Here is a 20,418-nt window from a genome sequence, read left to right as displayed (position 1 = left end):
ACCAAGTTGCTGGCGGCCTCGGTTGGCGGGTTCGAACCCGCGGCCCCAGGATCAGAAGGCGAAGTTTATGTATTTCCCGTAGTCGATCAACAACGTGTTAGATAAGTTACACTTAGGAAGAATTATATATGTATATCTTGCCCCGAAATTGTTTTTTATTAAACAAAGTTATCAAGTTATGCTTCAAAATACTTTCAAATGACTTTTCGGTACAACATAGACGATACGAAGGCAGAAAAAATAGGCGATTTCAAGGTGCCGGTGGTGAGAAAATCAGAAAGTGATATTTATACGGTAGGAATGACTGATTTATTTACACACGGTAAACATGACTTTCGTGCACGAGACTGAACCTCTTCGGGTTACAAAAATATAAACATAGTTTGGTAGAAATCCAGCGAATCGGCAGGGAACTCCCTTCGTGGTTTCAGTAGAAGAGTTTTTTTTTATTCCTGGCTTTTTAAACGCTTTTAAAGAGAGGATTCGAAAGTTGCGAGATTTGTAACTTTGTCATTTACCAGGGTGAATGATTTTTATTTACGATTGACCAATTTTCATCATTGATAATGTCGATTTGGCGCGTACGATATATCATACGTTCCTCCTTCCTCATGGCGAGGTATCAGTCTTTGAAGATTCGCTAGTACACAGCGCACACGAAAAATGTCGTCCGTAGATGGTAGGAGTGCCTCGGGTATTCGAGTACTCAGTACTGTTAAGTCTGTATATTACGCCAGTCCTGTGTGGTTTCTTCTCTCCTCGTCTGCTAGCATCCCTCAAACTGCACACTTCATATATGTTGGTGCCCGGTATTGCAGTTTCCACGTGCATTCGGACCAAGCTATGCGTGCAGCTTGTATATCGCCAGCTGTCCAGCGCTGCTTTCTATTCGTTTCGCGCGGAGGAATTTTTTAAAGAAAATTCCTCGTTTGCGCCGCGAAGCGACTGTGGCTATGAGAAGCGTACAGACATGGACAGATGGAGAGAGGACAGCAGGAAGGAGTGAGAGGCAGAGTGGTTGGTATGCGTCCTTGGGAAAACATCAGACAGCAGAGAAGGTGCTGCGATTGGAACCTATTTCACCTCACAGTCTCGGCATTGAAAGCGGCCACCCTAATTACTTTGCCACAATAGCTGGTCCTCATAGTGGAACATCGTTGCGAGCAACTCATTACTTCAGCCCAACACGCAGTAGTATATTGTCACGGATGAAAACAGACGAGCGAGACGGCGAATAATCGGCGAACGCTTTATTCTAGCTGCTTAGCTGGCTAACACGAGAGCGGCAGCTCTTAGACAGAACTAATTAAAACAATTGTAGCGGGCCGTGGACAACGACGAAAATGGCCGCGCGCCTGGAGCATCTGCCTCAGTTCCACCGGCGCGGCCATGGAGATAGGCCACCGTCAGCGCCTCTCCGTGGCATACCATCATCGCCGGTCGGGGCTCATGTAGAGGAAGACCATCGTCCTCTACATTTGGTGACCCGATGATAGGACGTTGTGCGCAGCCTGGTGGTGCCGAGGAGGGAAGCGAAAGCGGTGAAGAGCTGGCTTTCGAACTGTCGCCCCAGGTCAGTTGTGATTTGGGATCGTACGCCAAAACGCGATATCCACATAGACAAGAAGGTGGCGGCGACAGTTTCGGCTGACATGACCGGCATGGGGAACGCCTCTGGCCATCGAGTGTAACGGTCCACGGGCGGTGAGGAGATCCGCTCCTTGCACCACGCAGGTGGAGCCAGCGTCATATGTCCCCTACCGGCGCTGTGCAAAATGTTCGGTAGTGAAGGGTGCGTATCCTCGCTTGCTTTGACTACACGATTTGACTGTGTTGCGGCTGTTCCCGCTCTACTTGGCCTTAGAAATAGCTAAAGTTGCTGACTGTTGTTATGACACGGTTTCTGGCCCATGAACTTCCTGGACAAATTTTTGGACAAAGTAGCGCTGTCAAAGGGTCAAGGACCTGTGAATGCACATCATTCGGCTAGTGCTGAAGATGTCCCGGGGCATTGTCGCAACGTGTGCTGGCTTGGATTCGTGCCAAAATCCCTGACTTTTGCGAAATTCTATTTCCGTACGCATGTAATCTCAGTAGTTGTCGGTTTGCCCAATTGTTATGTTGTGGTTGAACGGTTATGGTATTGTTATGGTTAGGGAGGGGGGGGGTAGATATGTAGAGTTAAAACACGCCGGGAGGTAGGTCACAGCTACGTTGGTCACTGAGTTTGCATAAAGTATTCACAAACGGTACAGGGGATAATAAATTTCGATTAAAATTGCCATGGATACTGAGCTGGCGTTTCCTTGGCCTTGTAGCTCTCTGGCGTCAACGAAATTATGTCTGAGAGCTGATTGCACAACTATAATAGTATACTCTGCAGAAACGTTCGAAACGAAAATGAAATTTCGAAGATGCAGAACTACACAGCAATTTTTAGACATTCTTTCATTGAACAGTAGACATGACGGCACCTTTAGCTTAATAAGGATTACGTAAGGTCTCTATAGGTTGCCGTTTAGAAAGCCCTGTAATGAGAGGGGTGGATTTCCGCGTATTTTGCTATACACTTAATAGTGAGTTTCAGTATAACGTCACCTTTGCGCACGTAAGGGACAGCGTTGGTGGTTCGCACGCGCAAGGCATAAGCAGGGCTTTACGCATTGCGCAGGCCCAAGATGCTATCCCTTGCGTACGCAAAAACGACAGCGTACGGTATGCTAAAACTCACTATTATCTATTACGGGCCTTTCCTATAAAGATGATCATGTAGTACCGCAATTTCACCTCTCCCTCGAATTCCACAAGGAATCTATCAAAAGAGAGCACCAACCCAACACCAACCCATCCGTCAGAAACCAGGAAAACTAAAACCCACCGCAAAAATAAAATAAAAATAAAAAAATAACAAAAAGAAAACCATGAAAACCAGCAACCGTAAAAATGTCAAACCCACGGAATAAATTGGGAGTATTCAACTCCTTTTTCATTTCGGCGAGGTTTGCCTGGCTAGAGTCATTCCTAGCAAGCGCGTCGCGTCTCATACATGTTTCATTACAAGAAATTACAAACGCGCAGTGTAACTTTGTCTAACCTAGAGCCACTAAATAAAGGTGCGCTGTACTGAGCGATTGTAATAAGCTTCGCTTTAGTGGATAACATTTAGCGAGACAAGTCTAACCGAAGGAAAGCAGGAGACCCGCCCCGAAGTTACTACTCAAATGCTAACACGTGGCTGGTAGAGGACGCTCCAGCTGCTGGAGAAACTCTACTGCAAGGAGCGGATAGCGATTGCCGGAGGACGGGGCCAGCGGTCCCACTATGTCCAGGTGGACCATGTCGAAGCGGGCGTCGAGGAGAGCGAAACGTCCTAGTGGGGTCACAGTGTGGCGGTGAGTTTTCGATCTTTCTTATCGCCGCTCCGCGTCTGAGGGGGGAGCACTGTAGCGGGCCGTGGACAACGACGAAGATGGCCACGCGCCTGGAGCACCTGCCTCAGTTCCACCGGCGCGGCCATGGAGATAGGCTACCGTCATCGCCTCTCCGTGGCATACCATCATCGCCGGTAGGGGCTCATGTAGAGGAAGACCATCGTCCTCTACAGAATAATGGTCCGACTGGGAGCTCACAAACTTTTATGCACGGCGGCGAACATTGTAGAAAGCGCGCGTCGGTGGAGAGGAGGACATACAGAACCCAGGCAACTCAATGTTCTAAAAGTTGAATACAATAGGGGTTGGCCTTGAACCACCTAGGGGTGGAAGACCTTGAACAGACTCTTGAAACATTGAACAGACAACGAACATTGATAAGACACGTACCGTCCACCCCTATTGCACTCGACTTTTAGTACAATGTGCTGCTCGGGAAGCCTCTCCAAGGCTCGTCGGCCCGTCCTTGATTGATGCGAGCGAAGGAGCAGATGCTTCCAGAAGGATCGCTTGCAATGTAGCGCGACGTGTCACAGGCCCCAGCCCGTCGTTCGACGCCTGGTTGCCTGTTGTTGCGTGTGGTCGCCCCAAAGAAGATACGTGGCAATATTACTTTGGGTGCCGTATATTTGGTTCGTATGAAAGCGTCTCCGAGCGTCTCCTATGAAAGCGTCGTCCCGCTAGGTAGTATGACACCCTGACGGGTCCGGCGGACGGGTATCGACAAGAGTGTAGTCGAAGTCACTTCAAGTGTTCGTTGCATCGATTCAAATCAGCTTGCTGCTACAGAGTGCCTGTCTCGGCCATAACGTTCACTGTCTCTATTACGCATTATCGCTATGTAGTATGTATAATGCACCGACACGCCGAAATAACTATACGGACTTCAACATCGCTGATGAATTAGTTACATTTCTGTTCCATTAACTGCAATTGTAACAGTTCCACTTCTGATTAGTTTTGCAACCTCTGGCTCTTAATTGCGTTACAGCGAAAATAGGTGAGGATAGTGAAATAGCGAATTAGAAAATAGTGAAATTTTGAGGCAAATATATCGGAATGCAGAGGTAATCACATACTGAGGGCACAAGATATCGATCCATAGTATATAAATGGTAGTGGTAAATAGTTTAGTTAACTAGTTATCCTTTCTCGCTGTTACTTTTGTTTTGAGTCGTAACTTTGGCCCCATATTATCATTCACCCTAATTTATTTGTCCTTATTCTCGTCCTGGTTTTTTTTTTTCATGCCATTGTGCACAGCTTGAACGTAGGTGTCCATTGTCAAGATTCGACGCCGAGACCACTTTCGTGATGGCTCCGTGCGTTCTTCTCGCCTTATCAGTCGTTTTCGTGCCGGCGGCATACAAGAGCAGACCGGCACATAATCAATCAATCAATCATCAAGAGCAGACCTTATCTAGCCAAGAGGCCGTGAAATACAGCGTTTGCAACAGGTTCTGAAAATAGATAAGCACCCTCATTGCATTGAACACTTTGGTTCTTAGTATTATTATTTTTTTTATTGCATTTTAGCGCCGCGAAGCAACAGTGGCTATGAGCGGCGTACAGATGTGGACAGACGGAGAGAGGACAGCAGGAAGGAGTGGGGGATTAGTATGCGTCCTGGGCCGACTTCTGGGGGAACTGTGCCGACATTCGTCTGGAAAGTCTTCGGAAAACCCAGGAAAAACCTAAGGCAGCACAGCCGGTGGTAGGATTCGAACCCACCACCTCCCAGTCTACAGCACGACTTTTGTTACCACCAACGAGCCTTAACCCACTAAGCCATGCCGCGAGACAATCCAAAGACACCTGTACGGCGAACAGGCCGCAACAACTGGAGAGGAGGATTGCTCGTGATTGGCGGACGAAGTTCTCACGTGATCAACTTAAACCAGACGTCACTAAACCAGTGGCTAAGTGGGACTGGTGAATACGGGAAATTAACTTTAAGGAGAACAATATGGCTATATTTTCTCCTGAAATTCAAAAATCATTTAATTTGTTTTTCATTAAACAAAGGTATCATATGCTGATTCGAAACAATTTGCTGTACGTTGTTTTTTCCTGGTGGACAGGGGGGGACGAAACAATTTGCTGTACGTTGTTTTTTCCTCGTTGTTTAGACCTTTTTTTAAAGAAATGATTGGAAAGATTGGAGTTCCGTAAGATTCGAAGAACTTTCCTTGGTAACGATTTCGAATTCGGAACCATTTGGATTCATCCCATCTCTAATATGAATGCGTAGTCCTAAATAGTTTATAGTTACCTATTTATCCTTTCTCACCATTAGTTTGCTTTTTGAGTCTTAAGTTTGGCCCAATATTATCATTCACTCTAATTTACTTGTTGTTGCTATTGTCGTCGTTGTTTCACGTCGTTGTGCGAACTTTGAATGTTGGTGTCTTTTATAAAACATTCATCGATAGACCACTCTCGAGTGGAATTGCTCTTCATGGCTTCGTGCGTTCTTATCGCCTTATCAGTTGTTTTCGTGCCGGCGGGACCCAAGAGGAGACCTTATCTAGCGAAGAGGCCATGAAACACGCCGTTTGCAACAGGTTCTGAGAATAGATAAGCACCATCATTGCATCAAAGACTTTGGAAGCCGCCGTGTTATTTTTTCTATTATTTCCCGACAACTCTCGAGTGGAATTGCTCTTCATGGCTTCGTGCGTTCTTATCGCCTTATCAGTTGTTTTCGTGCCGGCGGGACCCAAGAGGAGACCTTATCTAGCGAAGAGGCCATGAAACACGCCGTTTCCAACAGGTTCTGAGAATAGATAAGCACCATAATTGCATCAAAGACTTTGGAAGCCGCCGTGTTATTTTTTCTATTATTTCCTGACAACTCTTTAATACAACAGCTGCCATTACGGGGAACAGACGGCGACAACTAGAGAGGAGGATTGCACAGTTTTACTGGTTTTAACAAGAGAGAGGACAGTAGGACTGGCTAGAATGTCTGTTTAGTTTATTAATATATCTGCATCGTCGAAGACTTTAGAGCAGCGAGGAATGAATTTACGAAACAAAAGGAAACACATCTTGCACGCGCATGACATGCGTGCATACAGATATAAATGGATGCATGTAAACAGACTCTAGTTGTACGATAACATAATCAGAAAACAAAGCGCTATTCGATTTACAGACAACATTCTTTGACAAACTCTTCCATCGTGATGTAGTGCAGTTGAAGGAAGACGTCTGTTCTGAAGTCATATTCTCCAAGTTGTCTCGAATGATGGACTACAGAAGACATATTGTAGGGAGAAGCAAATACCCGGAAGGTTTTAATGCAGTTCCATTATAATACCCACTCTACAAACATATTTATGTCGAATATCATCACTTAATCATCATTTCAGGAACATTTCCGTCGTAAATAATACAGAGACAAGGCAAATATGGCGTCACCATTTCGAACGTTCTCCATTGGAGCATTCTACAAACGAATAACTTTCGTGTGGGTAGCGTTAACTTTACAATTTATAATCTCCTTCGCATTACCGTCTATTTCGGACTCGTGCCTTATGCGAAATTCGTCTCGATATTTTATCGGCCAAATCGAGCACATCGACTCATTCCAATCTTCCCTATAACGCCAAAGGAGCTGCAAAGCTGTTTGCCTTCTATAGTCCAGGAAGGGAAGAACAGAGTTGCATAAGGTCTGGGAAGACAACAGGGATTGTACCAAAGAGATTACATAATGTCTTCAATCCAGAAATTTAAAGAAAAAGGCTTAAAATGGAATCTCGCCCTTACTATGGGGGAAAGTGGCAACAATATCCTCTCCTCTATTAAATTTCACCCACATTATACCACCTTCATTTACTAAGATACTCGCTCCAAAGCAACCATATGTGATGACGTCATCTCTGCTCTCTCAAATAAAGCATAGACTATGAATGTGAGTTCACCACTTTCTACACTACTATACTTAAAAGAAATCCACAGTGAGGTGAGGTCCCTGATGCGTATATCTTTCACTATTATTTATGCTGCGTTGTAGCGTTTCACTGTGTAGTTGCGATTTTTGTTTACTGTTCTCACAGGGTTCGTAAATTATTTTTTATCAACTGTATGGCATATTTTTAGAAGCGGAATTTTCTTGCGTTTATCTTCCCTGACCCTGCAACTCCTCTGCGACTCATAATGTATTAATCTGTATCGTCACAGTAAATAACGTATGCTGCGTCCGGAAGGTGATTACTTAAAACCCCCAGGGATCACCGCGGAGCGTGCCCTTGCTTCTCCTCGGATTAATATAAATCGCCACTCTCACCGATGGTCGCTCAGAATTCCCACCTATTTGCGCCGTCTGACTTTTTTTTCCTTTTTCGGTGGGCGTGTTACGGTTAATTCAAATGTTCGTTATTGATGTTACTATCCCTAAATATCTGCGTAGTTTGCCCAGCATTGCCCGCCCTCTTATCGTCTCACGCGATGTGTAGCATCCGCAGTGGGAAACAATCTCACTTGCCATCCCTTCTCGTGTCTGGTGGTGTCTTTCTGAACAATTGCTGTCGGCTTTTTCTCATAGTTCGTTATATCAAATGTAAGTTTAATGATGTCCTCGCTAGGAGAGGTCACCTTAGGTGGTCCGCAGGTACAAAAACAACTGATAAGACGATGAGAACCCATGAAGGCATCACGTGAAGTATCCTTTCGAACCTTATCTCTCTTAGTCACCGTGCAGTGAATGTGTGTAAGTGTTGCTCACATAGGGTATAAGACTTTGTAATATATAATATTTTTCCCTTCTAGCTTAATTAATGCAAATTATGATACACATTTTTATATTTGTGTAGTTTTGTTATGTATAAGATATTACAATTGTAACGGTCATTCATGAATATAAACGTAATGTCCACGTGAAGGTTGTGTCTACGAGCGGTTGTTTTTAAAGCGGTTGTTATGAGCGGTGGAATTCAAGCTCAAGAATATTACAGACATGGGAGGGGGCATTTAAAACATTACGAACAGTTTGAGATCTTTTACAGTTGATGAACATGACCTTATAAACGTCTTTTGTTGCCAGAATATTTAGCGCAATTGTTATAATCTTTTTTATATGTGTTTATTTGAATTCCGTGTGAGCGCCGCGAGGCAACTGTGGCTATGAGTGACGTACAGACGTGAACAAATGGAGAGAGGACAGCAGGAAGGGGTTGGGGACAGGTGGGTTAATGTGCATCCTGGGCCAACTTCAGGGAGAACTGTGGGGGACATTTTTCTATTAAGTCTTCGTAAAACACAGGGAAAACATCAGACAGCAAAGCCGGTGACAAGATTCGAACCCGTGTCACGTCCCAGTCTCGGCGTAGCAAAGTGATCATCCTAACCTCTATGCCACGGGAGCTGGTTTTGGTATAATTCCACTCTTAAGGTAGACATCGGCAGGAAGAAGCAAATACCCGGAAGGTTTTAACGCAGTTCTATTATAATACCCACTCTACAAACATATTTATGTCGAATACCATCACTTCATCCTCATTTCAGGAACATTTCCGTCGTAAATAATACAGAGACAAGGCAAATATGGAGTCAGCATTTCGGACGTTCTCCTTTGGAGCATTCTACAGAGGAATAACCTACGTGTGGGAAGCGTTAACTTTAAAATTTATAATCTCCTTCGCATTACCGTCTATTTCGGACTGATGCCTTATGCGAACATGGTCTCGAGATTTTATCGGCCAAATCGAGCACATCGATTCACTCCAATCTTCCCTATAACCCCAGAGGACCTGCAAAGCTGTTTGCCTTCTGTAGTTCAGAAAGGATAGAACAGAGGTGCATAATGTCTTGGAAGATAGCAGGGATTGTATCAAAGAGATTACGTACACTCTTTAATGCAGAGTTTAAAATGGATTGTGTTGAATCTCGCCCTCACTCTGGTGGAAAGTGCCAACAATATCCTCTCCTCTATTAAATTTTCTCCGCATTATACCACTTTCATTTACTAAGATACTCGCTCCAAAGCAATGATACCCGATGACGTCATCTCTGCTCTATCAATCAAGGCATAGACTATGAATGTGAGTTCACCACATTCTATACTATATTTGCTTAAAAGGCATCATGTACCAAACCATGCTATGCTACTATTCCATACTATTTTACTACTCAAGCCACGATTTATCATTTAAATACTGCTTGCAGTGTAGTGGTGTAACTCTATTCCTTCGGTCTTACTCTAAACCCACATTCCCACACCAGGAGGTGACACTTACACGCATGACAAACAAAGGCGCGGTGAAAGATAACGCCTTATCTGCCTTCCACATAAGCAGGTTTCCCATAAGCGTCCCTCCAGACCCCGCCAGGTGATCGATGGAGCTCCATCTCTTCACGTGAACATCAGTGAAACTCAAGAGTAAGGTGAGATCCCCAATGCGTATATCTTTCACTATTATTTATGCTGCGTTGTAGCGTGTCACTGTGTAGTCCCGATTTCTTTTTGCTGTTCTCACAGTGATTGTAAATTGTACGTACCCTGCGTCTGGCTAACTAAATTTCACAAGGATCACCGAAGCGTGCCCTTGTTTCTCCTTGGATTAATATAAAGCGCCACTCTCACCGATGGTCGCTCAGAATTCGCACCTATTTGTGCCGTCTGCCTTTTCCCCCTTTTTTGGCGGGTGTGTTACGGTTAATTCGAATGTTCGTCATTAATGTTACACTCCCTAAATATCTGCGTAGTTCGCTCATCAGTATCCCCCTTATCATCTCAACACGATCTGTTGCATCCGCAGTGGGGAACAATCTCACTTGCCATCCCTTCTCGTGTATGGTGGTGTCTTTCTGAACAATTGTTGTCGTCTGTTTGTCATAGTTCGTTATATAAAGTGTAAGTTTAATGATGTCCTCGCTAGGAAAGGTCACCTTGGGTGGTCTGCAGGTGCAAAAACAACTGATAAGACGATACGAACCCATGAAGGCATCACGTGAAGTACCCTCTCGAACCTTGTCTTTTCCTTAGTCACCGTGCAGTGAGTGTGTGTAAGTCTTGCTCACATACGGGATAAGATATCGTAATATATAATCATTTTCCCTTCTAGCTTAATTAATGCGTGTTATAATACACATTTTTATATTTGTGCAGTTTGTCAAGTGTATGACATTACAATTCTAACGGTCATTCGTGAAAAATATAAACGTAATGTCCTCCATGAAGGGTGTGTCTATCAACGAGATGGCTATGAGCGGTTGTTTTAGGAGGAATTAAAGCTCAATAATATTAGACATGGGAGGGGGCATTTAAAAGATTATGGACAGTTTATGTTTATCTTTCACAGTTTTTGGGCATGACCTTATAAACGTCTTTTGTTGCCCGAATACTTAGCGCAACTGTTATTATCTCTTTCATATATAGTGTTATTTGAATTCCGTGTGAGCGCCGCGAAGCAACTGTGGCTGTGAGTGACGTACAGACGTGAACAAATGGAGAGAGGACAGCGGGGAGGAGTTGGGGACAGGAGGGTTAATGTGCGTCCTGGGCCGACTTCAGGGGGAACTGTGGGGAACATTCGTCTGAGTCTTCGGAAAACCCACGGAAGACCTCGGAAAGCACAGCCGGTGACAGGATTCGAACCCGTGTCACCTCCCGGTCTCGGCGTGGCGAAGCCATCATGCTAACCACTATGTTAGTTTTGGTAGTATCCCTTATAATAAAGGAAACCTCGACCGTCCACCAATCATCGTTTCGTAGCATGCTTTCTACCACATACACCTTGGAACGTCAAGGGAAGTATGTAATTACAAAGCATGGAGATGGCCTTATATGGAATTTAAGACAACACGCTTTCCGCCACGCTTGTGACGTCACGTGTCATCTCTAACGATGGCAGATCATCAGAGCAGTTTGTAAGTCACGTGGCACGTTACAGGAGGGACATTGGTCTGACCTTGGAAAACCCATGACGACGAACCAGGAAACCATCAGTGCAGGGTCCAAAGACTGACACGTGATCCGCGGGGTACTTGGAAAAACATCACGTGATGTCCAACAAAGGTATGTAAGACTCTAATACTACTATAGGCTCCATGGTGGCGATGTTACATTGAGCACATCACATAGCATAGTTGGTCCCTGTGACCTTGGTCACGCTCACATTCCCTCGACATTTATTTATTTATTTATTTATTTACTTTGGCATAGCAGGTATTCGTTGAGCCATTCGACGACACTCTCTCATCCAACCAAGGGCACCCAAGGGAACTGCGACGCTTGTACACTTCTATAACATCGAATAAGGTAAGTTCTGTCCTTCTGTCATTCAGAATGTTATTTCGTCTTCTGATCTGTTCAAAATGGGAGTCTTGCGCCTCCCTGCCAAGATAGAGAACAAAATCAATGTCTGCTGACGTCACAGGTTCCTTCGTAAAGCGATACGGAAGTCGCCCTTGATACAGAACCCATAATCGGAACAATGGGACGACGCTGAAGTAACCAATGTAAAGATAGACTGAATTGAAAAATGGATCTCACAAATCGAACTTTAAAAGTAAATTTTCCAAAGTCGATGGTCTGTATCTACGACGTGCCAATAAACTCGCAGAAAATAAAGTTTAAAAGACAAATTTATTTTACTGATAAACGAGTCCCGAATAATTCTGGACTAGCAAATCTCAACTACTTTGGGACTAGCATCTACATTTTTGCCTTCACCATTCGATCAATCAATCAATCGTTCCTTATTCCTTCTTTATATGTCCGCATCTGCAAAGTATCGATTTCATTCCTCCTGAATCCCCCTTCGGACACTCCTGGGTTGCCAGACCAAACAACGGAATAAATCACGTGTCTTCAGGACCTATACATAATATGACGCAGATGCAGACTAGCTGTTGGAGTAACCTCAGCTTGAGCAAGCCTCCGCGATGGGTGACACAACCATGTCGTGTTTGTTTTTGTTTGTCGCCCATCACTCAAGTTTTCTCAGCCTGTAGTATTGGGGACTCTAATGCACTTATGTCATTGAAAACCATGTATCCACACTGTGTTCTCTCAAAGTGTTGCTTCTACTTGTGAAGTATCATAAAGTTGATTTCTAAGTTTTGAGAAGTGCGCCGTCATAGTTTGCGCGGTCTGCCACACGTCTGGCCACATTGCTCTACTAGGTTCGCGCAAGGTTGTCACAATGTTAATTTTTTTTTTAAACCACCAGCAATAGTTCGCTCGTGTCGATATCGCTGTCGTGTCCTGGCTCCACATCACACGAAAAGTCATCTTCAAGTCATGGGACCTTGTTTATGTTCCGTTTTTGACTCGGTCATAAAATATGATATACGATACCTCGATCACAAAATAAGGAACATAACGTGGAACTTTCATAAAAATACTGTGGCACTCTAATGCACAACCGTAGAACTCGTGCACACCAATACGTTAGGCGCGTGACGGCAAAACGCGCTCCGGCAAATATCAGGCCGAGGAACTTGTACATATATTATTACTATAGACTTCTTTTCTTTTTTTTTTTTCGCGTGGAAAATATTTTTGCGGTTTTGAACAAAGCTGCTTTGAGGAGTGATTCGTGAAACGTAAATTCGCGACACAGGTTCCCGGGGGTGTTTTGCCCTTGCATATCGTGCCGCGGTAAATACTCGGGCATATTTCGGCACGTACAGGTCAGGACAAAAGTTTACGGAACACGCGAGCTGTGTACTTTCACCTCTGCACGACACCCTAGCGGAAAGCGGGAACAGGCGAAATGCGGCCAGTTCATTGCCTCAGAGGGGTGGACGACTGCTCTCTTAGCGACACACTGCGGTAGTTTCGGTATTAATACTCTTGTATTTGGCGGGAAACTCTAGAACCTTGTACCCCGTGGGGCGTTCTCGGGTCCCGAAAAAAATAGTCGCTGGTTTCGTGGGCGGAAACAATGGTCCAACGGGGTTCCGTGTACACAAAAATAGCTTATTTTGTGACACGTGTACGTTTGACGGCTGACATTAATTTTCTTCTCATTTGGCGGGAAACTTTAGAACCTTGTACCCCGTGGGGCGTTCTCGGGTCCCGAAAAAAATAGTCCCTGGTTTCGTGGGCGGAAACAATGGTCCAACGGGGTTCCGTGTAGTCAAAAATAGCTTATTTTGTGACACGTTTACGTTTGACGGCTGACATTAATTTTCTTCTCATGTCCACTTCGTGTGGATTTGGCGGGAAACTCTAGAGCCTTGTACCCCGTGGGGCGTTCTCGGGTCCCGAAAAAAATAGTCGCTGGTTTCGTGGGCGGAAACAATGGTCCAACGGGGTTCCGTGTACACAAAAATAGCTTATTTTGTGACACGTGTACGTTTGACGGCTGACAATAATTTTCTTCTCATGTCCACTTCGCGTGGATTTGGCGGGAAAGTCTAGAACCTTGTACCCCGTGGGGCGTTCTCGGGTCCCGAAAAAAATGGTCCCTGGTTGCGTGGCGGAAACAATGGTCCAACGGGGTTCCGTGTACACAAAAATAGCTTATTTTGTGGCACGTGTACGTTTGACGGCTGACATTAATTTTCTTCTCATGTCCACTTCGTGTGGATTTGGCGGGAAACTCTAGAACCTTGTACCCCGTGGGGCGTTCTCGGGTCCCGAAAAAAATGGTCCCTGGTTGCGTGGCGGAAACAATGGTCCAACGGGGTTCCGTGTACACAAAAATAGCTTATTTTGTGACACGTGTACGTTTGACGGCTGACATTAATTTTCTTCTCATGTCCACTTCATGTGGATTTGGCGGGAAACTTTAGAACCTTGTACCCCGTGGGGCGTTCTCGGGTCCCGAAAAAAATAGTCCCTGGTTTCGTGGGCGGAAACAATGGTCCAACGGGGTTCCGTGTACTCAAAAATAGCTTATTTTGTGACACGTTTACGTTTGACGGCTGACATTAATTTTCTTCTCATGTCCACTTCGCGTGGATTTGGCGGAAAACTCTAGAACCTTGTACCCCGTGGGGCGTTCTCGGGTCCCGAAAAAAATGGTCCCTGGTTGCGTGGCGGAAACAATGGTCCAACGGGGTTCCGTGTACACAAAAATAGCTTATTTTGTGACACGTTTACGTTTGACGGCTGACATTAATTTTCTTCTCATGTCCACTTCGCGTGGATTTGGCGGAAAACTCTAGAACCTTGTACCCCGTGGGGCGTTCTCGGGTCCCGAAAAAAATAGTCCCTGGTTTCGTGGGCGGAAATATGGTCGAACGGGGTTCCGTGTACACAAAAATAGCTTATTTTGTGACACGTGTACGTTTGACGGCTGACATTAATTTTCTTCTCATGTCCACTTCGTGTGGATTTGGCGGGAAACTCTAGAACCTTGTACCCCGTGGGGCGTTCTCGGGTCCCGAAAAAAATAGTCCCTGGTTTCGTGGGCGGAAATATGGTCGAACGGGGTTCCGTGTACACAAAAATAGCTTATTTTGTGACACGTGTACATTTGACGGCTGACATTAATTTTCTTCTCATGTCCACTTCGTGCGGATTTGGCGGGAAACTCTAGAACCTTGTACCCCGTGGGGCGTTCTCGGGTCCCGAAAAAAATGGTCCCTGGTTGCGTGGCGGAAACAATGGTCCAACGAGGTTCCGTGTACACAAAAATAGCTTATTTTGTGACACGTGTACGTTTGACGGCTGACATTAATTTTCTTCTCATGTCCACTTCGTGTGGACTTGGCGGGAAACTCTAGAACCTTGTACCCCGTGGGGCGTTCTCGGGTCCCGAAAAAAATAGTCCCTGGTTTCGTGGGCGGAAACAATGGTCCAACGGGGTTCCGTGTACACAAAAATAGCTTATTTTGTGACACGTGTGCGTTTGACGGCTGACATTAATTTTCTTCTCATGTACACTTCGTGTGGATTTGGCGGGAAACTCTAGAACCTTGTACCCCGTGGGGCGTTCTCGGGTCCCGAAAAAAATAGTCCCTGGTTTCGTGGGCGGAAATAATGGTCCAGCGGGGTTCCGTGTACACAAAAATAGCTTATTTTGTGACAGGTGTACGTTTGACGGCTGACATTAATTTTCTTCTCATGTCCACTTCGTGTGGACTTGGCTGGAAACTCTAGAACCTTGTACCCCGTGGGGCGTTCTCGGGTCCCGAAAAAAATGGTCCCTGGTTGCGTGGCGGAAACAATGGTCCAACGAGGTTCCGTGTACACAAAAATAGCTTATTTTGTGACACGTGTGCCGTTTGACGGCTGACATTAATTTTCTTCTCATGTACACTTCGTGTGGATTTGGCGGGAAACTCTAGAACCTTGTACCCCGTGGGGCGTTCTCGGGTCCCGAAAAAAATGGTCCCTGGTTGCGTGGCGGAAACAATGGTCCAACGGGGCTCAGTGTACACAAAAATAGCTTATTTTGTGGCACGTGTACGTTTGACGGCTGACATTAATTTTCTTCTCATGTCCACTTCGCGTGGATTTGGCGGGAAACTCTAGAGCCTTGTACCCCGTGGGGCGTTCTCGGGTCCCGAAAAAAATAGTCCCTGGTTTCGTGGGCGGAAACAATGGTCCAACGAGGTTCCGTGTACACAAAAATAGCTTATTTTGTGACACGTGTGCCGTTTGACGGCTGACATTAATTTTCTTCTCATGTCCACTTCGTGTGGACTTGGCTGGAAACTCTAGAACCTTGTACCCCGTGGGGCGTTCTCGGGTCCCGAAAAAAATGGTCCCTGGTTGCGTGGCGGAAACAATGGTCCAACGAGGTTCCGTGTACACAAAAATAGCTTATTTTGTGACACGTGTGCCGTTTGACGGCTGACATTAATTTTCTTCTCATGTACACTTCGTGTGGATTTGGCGGGAAACTCTAGAACCTTGTACCCCGTGGGGCGTTCTCGGGTCCCGAAAAAAATGGTCCCTGGTTGCGTGGCGGAAACAATGGTCCAACGGGGCTCAGTGTACACAAAAATAGCTTATTTTGTGGCACGTGTACGTTTGACGGCTGACATTAATTTTCTTCTCATGTCCACTTCGCGTGGATTTGGCGGGAAACTCTAGAGCCTTGTACCCCGTGGGGCGTTCTCGGGTCCCGAAAAAAATAGTCCCTGGTTTCGTGGGCGGAAACAATGGTCCAACGGGGTTCCGTGTAGTCAAAAATAGCTTATTTTGTGACACGTTTACGTTTGACGGCTGACATTAATTTTCTTCTCATGTCCACTTCGTGTGGATTTGGCGGGAAACTCTAGAGCCTTGTACCCCGTGGGGCGTTCTCGGGTCCCGAAAAAAATAGTCGCTGGTTTCGTGGGCGGAAACAATGGTCCAACGGGGTTCCGTGTACACAAAAATAGCTTATTTTGTGACACGTGTACGTTTGACGGCTGACAATAATTTTCTTCTCATGTCCACTTCGCGTGGATTTGGCGGGAAAGTCTAGAACCTTGTACCCCGTGGGGCGTTCTCGGGTCCCGAAAAAAATGGTCCCTGGTTGCGTGGCGGAAACAATGGTCCAACGGGGTTCCGTGTACACAAAAATAGCTTATTTTGTGGCACGTGTACGTTTGACGGCTGACATTAATTTTCTTCTCATGTCCACTTCGTGTGGATTTGGCGGGAAACTCTAGAACCTTGTACCCCGTGGGGCGTTCTCGGGTCCCGAAAAAAATGGTCCCTGGTTGCGTGGCGGAAACAATGGTCCAACGGGGTTCCGTGTACACAAAAATAGCTTATTTTGTGACACGTGTACGTTTGACGGCTGACATTAATTTTCTTCTCATGTCCACTTCATGTGGATTTGGCGGGAAACTTTAGAACCTTGTACCCCGTGGGGCGTTCTCGGGTCCCGAAAAAAATAGTCCCTGGTTTCGTGGGCGGAAACAATGGTCCAACGGGGTTCCGTGTACTCAAAAATAGCTTATTTTGTGACACGTTTACGTTTGACGGCTGACATTAATTTTCTTCTCATGTCCACTTCGCGTGGATTTGGCGGAAAACTCTAGAACCTTGTACCCCGTGGGGCGTTCTCGGGTCCCGAAAAAAATGGTCCCTGGTTGCGTGGCGGAAACAATGGTCCAACGGGGTTCCGTGTACACAAAAATAGCTTATTTTGTGACACGTTTACGTTTGACGGCTGACATTAATTTTCTTCTCATGTCCACTTCGCGTGGATTTGGCGGAAAACTCTAGAACCTTGTACCCCGTGGGGCGTTCTCGGGTCCCGAAAAAAATAGTCCCTGGTTTCGTGGGCGGAAATATGGTCGAACGGGGTTCCGTGTACACAAAAATAGCTTATTTTGTGACACGTGTACGTTTGACGGCTGACATTAATTTTCTTCTCATGTCCACTTCGTGTGGATTTGGCGGGAAACTCTAGAACCTTGTACCCCGTGGGGCGTTCTCGGGTCCCGAAAAAAATAGTCCCTGGTTTCGTGGGCGGAAATATGGTCGAACGGGGTTCCGTGTACACAAAAATAGCTTATTTTGTGACACGTGTACATTTGACGGCTGACATTAATTTTCTTCTCATGTCCACTTCGTGCGGATTTGGCGGGAAACTCTAGAACCTTGTACCCCGTGGGGCGTTCTCGGGTCCCGAAAAAAATGGTCCCTGGTTGCGTGGCGGAAACAATGGTCCAACGAGGTTCCGTGTACACAAAAATAGCTTATTTTGTGACACGTGTACGTTTGACGGCTGACATTAATTTTCTTCTCATGTCCACTTCGTGTGGATTTGGCGGGAAACTCTAGAACCTTGTACCCCGTGGGGCGTTCTCGGGTCCCGAAAAAAATAGTCCCTGGTTTCGTGGGCGGAAACAATGGTCCAACGGGGTTCCGTGTACACAAAAATAGCTTATTTTGTGACACGTGTGCGTTTGACGGCTGACATTAATTTTCTTCTCATGTACACTTCGTGTGGATTTGGCGGGAAACTCTAGAACCTTGTACCCCGTGGGGCGTTCTCGGGTCCCGAAAAAAATAGTCCCTGGTTTCGTGGGCGGAAATAATGGTCCAGCGGGGTTCCGTGTACACAAAAATAGCTTATTTTGTGACAGGTGTACGTTTGACGGCTGACATTAATTTTCTTCTCATGTCCACTTGGTGTGGACTTGGCTGGAAACTCTAGAACCTTGTACCCCGTGGGGCGTTCTCGGGTCTCGAAAAAAATAGTCGCTGGTTTCGTGGGCGGAAACAATGGTCCAACGGGGTTCCGTGTACACAAAAATAGCTTATTTTGTGACACGTTTACGTTTGACGGCTGACATTAATTTTCTTCTCATGTCCACTTCGTGTGGATTTGGCGGGAAACTCTAGAACCTTGTACCCCGTGGGGCGTTCTCGGGTCCCGAAAAAAATAGTCCATGGTTTCGTGGGCGGAAACAATGGTCCAACGGGGTTCCGTGTACACAAAAATAGCTTATTTTGTGACACGTTTACGTTTGACGGCTGACATTAATTTTCTTCTCATGTCCACTTCGTGTGGATTTGGCGGGAAACTCTAGAACCTTGTACCCCGTGGGGCGTTCTCGGGTCCCGAAAAAAATGGTCCCTGGTTGCGTGGCGGAAACAATGGTCCAACGAGGTTCCGTGTACACAAAAATAGCTTATTTTGTGACACGTGTGCCGTTTGACGGCTGACATTAATTTTCTTCTCATGTACACTTCGTGTGGATTTGGCGGGAAACTCTAGAACCTTGTACCCCGTGGGGCGTTCTCGGGTCCCGAAAAAAATGGTCCCTGGTTGCGTGGCGGAAACAATGGTCCAACGGGGTTCCGTGTACACAAAAATAGCTTTATTTTGTGACACGTGTACGTTTGACGGCTGACATTAATTTTCTTCTCATGTCCACTTCGTGTGCATTTGGCGGGAAACTCTAGAACCTTGCACCCCGTGGGGCGTTCTCGGGTCCCGAAAAAAATGGTCCCTGGTTGCGTGGCGGAAACAATGGTCCAACGGGGTTCCATGTACACAAAAATAGCTTATTTTGTGACACGTGTACATTTGACGGCTGACATTAATTTTCTTCTCATGTCCACTTCGTGTGCATTTGGCGGGAAACTCTAGAACCTTGCACCCCGTGGGGCGTTCTCAGGTCCCGAAAAAAATGGTCCCTGGTTGCGTGGCGGAAACAATGGTCCAACGGGGTTCCGTGTACACAAAAATAGCTTATTTTGTGACACGTGTACGTTTGACGACTGACATTAATTTTCGTCTCCTGTCCACTTCGTGTGCATTTGGCGGGAAACTCTAGAACCTTGCACCCCGTGGGGCGTTCTCGGGTCCCGAAAAAAATGGTCCCTGGTTGCGTGGCGGAAACAATGGTCCAACGGGGTTCCGTGTACACAAAAATAGCTTATTTTGTGACACGTGTACGTTTGACGGCTGACATTAATTTTCTTCTCATGTCCACTTCGTGTGGACGTGGTTGGAATCTCTAGAACCTTGTACCCCGTGGGGCGTTCTCGGGTCCCGTAAAAAATGGTCCCTGGTTGCGTGGCGGAAACAATGGTCCAACGGGGTTCCGTGTACACAAAAATTGCTTATTTTGTGACACGTGTACGTTTGACGGCTGACATTAATTTTCTTCTCATGTCCACTTCGTGTGGATTTGGCGGGAAACTCTAGAACCTTGTACCCCGTGGGGCGTTCTCGGATCCCGAAAAAAATAGTCCCTGGTTTCGTGGGCGGAAATAATGGTCGAACGGGGTTCCATGTACACAAAAATAGCTTATTTTGTGACACGTGTACGTTTGGCGGCTGACATTAATTTTCTTCTCATGTCCACTTCGTGTGGATTTGGCGGGAAACTTTAGAACCTTGTACCCCGTGGGGCGTTCTCGGGTCCCGAAAAAAATAGTCCCTGGTTTCGTGGGCGGAAACAATGGTCCAACGGGGTTCCGTGTACACAAAAATAGCTTATTTTGTGACACGTGTACGTTTGACGGCTGACATTAATTTTCTTCTCATGTCCACTTCGTGTGGATTTGGCGGGAAACTGTAGAACCTTGTACCCCGTGGGGCGTTCTCGGGTCCCGAAAAAAATAGTCCCTGGT

General features: G+C 46.0%; 1 protein-coding gene across 7 annotated transcripts in view; it reads left to right on the top strand.

Annotated features, from left to right (window-relative positions):
* Positions 1 to 1,365: 1,365 nt before the first annotated feature.
* Positions 1,366 to 20,418, top strand: part of LOC135374606 (uncharacterized) — a 66,888-nt gene continuing 47,835 nt past the window's right edge. For 2 of the 7 annotated variants that reach the window (XM_064607549.1, XM_064607543.1), the window contains exons 1-4: positions 1,376 to 3,392; positions 4,968 to 9,818; positions 11,327 to 11,451; positions 11,599 to 11,694. The gene's annotated coding sequence lies outside the window, so the exon portion shown is untranslated. Of the gene's footprint in view, positions 4,889 to 4,967; positions 9,819 to 11,326; positions 11,452 to 11,598; positions 11,695 to 11,812; positions 14,387 to 20,418 lie in introns of those variants that run through there. The other 5 variants (XR_010417025.1, XM_064607546.1, XM_064607547.1 and 2 more) reach the window with 5 other exon arrangements.

The sequence above is a fragment of the Ornithodoros turicata genome, unplaced genomic scaffold, assembly GCF_037126465.1.
Source record: "Ornithodoros turicata isolate Travis unplaced genomic scaffold, ASM3712646v1 Chromosome86, whole genome shotgun sequence".
In the NCBI taxonomy this organism is placed as follows: Eukaryota; Metazoa; Arthropoda; class Arachnida; order Ixodida; family Argasidae; genus Ornithodoros; species Ornithodoros turicata.
Note: the sequence above shows the minus strand (reverse complement) of the source record. Positions and strands in the feature narration are given on the sequence as shown.